Source organism: Anabrus simplex, chromosome X, assembly GCF_040414725.1.
Source record: "Anabrus simplex isolate iqAnaSimp1 chromosome X, ASM4041472v1, whole genome shotgun sequence".
Taxonomy (NCBI): Eukaryota; Metazoa; Arthropoda; class Insecta; order Orthoptera; family Tettigoniidae; genus Anabrus; species Anabrus simplex.
The window spans coordinates 215588423-215591356 of record NC_090279.1 but is presented as its reverse complement, the minus strand read 5'-3'; positions in this window follow the sequence as shown (position 1 = coordinate 215591356).

Genomic DNA, 2934 nt, shown 5'->3' with positions numbered 1-2934 from the left:
CGGAGAAGGTGAGGGGGTTGGCGGCCGTGGCCTATACTAGGAACTGTCCCGGCATTGGTCTTAGTGCAGGAGAGTGGAAAACAACGGAGAACCATTCTGAGGACAGCCGACGGTTGGGGCCAGCCGTGAGGTCCAGTCCTGTCCCGTCTCCTTAATGCAGAGCCGTGGCCACCGCTCCTCTGCCCCTTTGGCCGGTCAGAGTGCAGAGCTGTTGGGCTACGGACCAGCCGTGGCCACTTCTGGGACGAGACCCACTCTGCATTTAGCGACTACAGGCAATACCCACGATTCGTGTATTAAACTGCCGTAAATGCACACACAGTACAATAACACACTTGTAAGTCAAGAAGCGCACCAGATCGTGTCTCCTCTCGTCTTTTGGTTGCAGTAACGCATTTCTGCCGCTAGGTATGTATAGCGCAACTCAGTGCCGCCTGTGTTGTTCTGTTCTTTTGCAGTGATTATTTTTGCTGGCACTGTTTTGTTCTTGTTTCGCTTTTTATGATGGCAGACCGTGAATTAAACCTTTTATTTGGAAGTTTTAAGAAGATTGCGCAATAGTGTTCGTCAAAAAAGACCCGATTTGTGGCAGACAGGAGACGGTCCTCCACCACTAGAACACACCTGCACACACAGCCATCTCTGTTAGAAAGTTTTTGGCTGTAAAGGGGCATGAAACGACACCGATTTGACAACACTGAAGAGGTCAAGAAGAAAACGACAGAGGAGCTGTCAGCCATTTCTAAAGATGACTACAAAAATGTTTAGAATAGTGGAAGCACCGTTGGGATGGAGAGTATTTTGAACGTAATAAGATTGTTTTGTAAAAATATGAAAAATATAGCTTTTAAAAAATAATTGCGGCTGTTTATGGATAACCCCTCGTATTCCTACAGTCACAACATTGTAAATGGAATGCTGAATGAAGGAAACAACACGCCCAATGGTTTGATTAAAGTAGATGTTCAATATCCCCCCCTACTACAGTTCACAACGGTGTAGTAGTGACCTTTGGACTCTGTTCAGGATGTGTCGCGCATTACCTCTCTCTCCCAGTTCCCTCCTCTGACGCAGCGGCTGCTCTCTGGCATAGAAAATACGCCAATCCGATTACACCATCCCTGATTTTTTTTTTTTTTTTTTTTTGTCGGTAGAGTTCTGATAGACCCTGTATAAGCGTTTTTATTTGACTTCGGACTTCTAGAGTCCTTTTTCAGAAGTCAACCAGTCATTTTGTGCCTGTAAGGAGGTGGTGGTGGTGATTATTGTTTTAAGAGGAAGTACAACTGCGGTTAAAACTCAGGTTGTGAGTTTCACAAATAGGAAAAGTCCTCTCAGTTTTAATTACTGCGTTGGTGGTGTGAAAGTTCCCTTTGGGGATCATTGTAAGTTATTTGTCTAGGTGTTAATATAAGGAAAGATCTTCATTGGGGTAATCACATAAATGAGATTGTAAATAAAGGGTACAGACCTCTCCACATGGTTATGAGGGTATTTACGAGTTGTAGTAAGGATGTAAAGGAGAGGGCATATAATTCTGTGGTAAGACCCCAACTAGAGTATGGTTCCAGTGTATGGGACCCTCGCCAGGATTACTTGATTCAAGCACTGGAAAAAAATCCAAAGAAAAGCAGCTCGATTTGTTCTGGGTGATTTCTGACAAAAGAGTAGCGTTACAAAAATGTTGCTAAGTTTGGGCTGGAAACACTTGGGAGAAAGAAGACGATCTGCTCGACTAAGTGGTATGTTCCGAGCTGTCAGTGGAGAGATTGCGTGGAATGACATTAGTAGACGAATAAGTTTTGAGTGGCGTCTTTAAAAGTAGGAAAGATCACAATAAGAAGATAAAGTTTGAATTCAAGAGGAAAAATTGGGGCTAATATTCGTTTATAGGAAGGGCAGTTAGGGATTGGAATAACTTACGAAGGGAGATGTTCAATAAATTTCCAATTTCTTTGCAATCGTTTAAGAAAAGGCTACGAAAACAATTTGCCACCTGGGCGACTGCCTTAAATGCAGATCAGTAGTGATTGATTGATTGATTGATTGATTGATTGATTGATTGATTGATTGATTGATTGACTGACCCATCATCTGCCTGTAAGGACAGACCACATATGGCACCAGAAGTTTGTTTATTCGGATTCTATATGACGGTGCGGACAACAACCTTTGAACACACAAACATGAAAACTGATGACCTCTCAAAACAGGGCGTTGTTTCTATGACCGTAGATGCAATACCAGTACCGGTATATGCGTATAAAATCAAGCCATACTAGGTGTGTCACACGTTAGGACCTACTGAGGAGTGATAGAGGAGCAACACCAAGGCCAATTTGGCCCTGAGGGTTGCAACTCATGAGGATTCCTTTGCCAAGTTTACAGCGAAAACCTCAACGGTATCTTTGATGGAGAAGGGGAGTTTACATACGGCAGACCAGGCGGAGGAACGGACGAAGGAAATTACTTCCTCGAAATCAGAGGGAGCAATTTAAGGATGCGATCAAGGCTAACATGAGGATGCGCAATAACTTGGAGACCCCAGCCCTCAACCGTTCATTCTGGAGATCATTAGTTCATCTGCATTTTGAAGAAAATCGACAACGAGAAGCGAATGCCAAAAGGCGGAGTAGAAAAGAAAAAGACTGCTAAAGAGATATGGAAGGGCTCTGGTGGCCTCTCCTAGGAATCTGCGAGATCGAAGTTGGGAGGGCGCTTTATCTGGAAGGCCAACCTACTTGCTTCCAAGTGTTTGCTATTATCATAATTATGTACATATTATAAAGAGAGCGAAAAACTCTCGAGTATTGTTTCTGCATTTTTCACCTTAAACATTCATAAGAGACCTGCCTTACTCTCTCTGAGATTCTGAGTGCCAATGTTTATCGTGAAATACATCAAGGTATAATTCGCAAGCCCCGCCAAACGCTG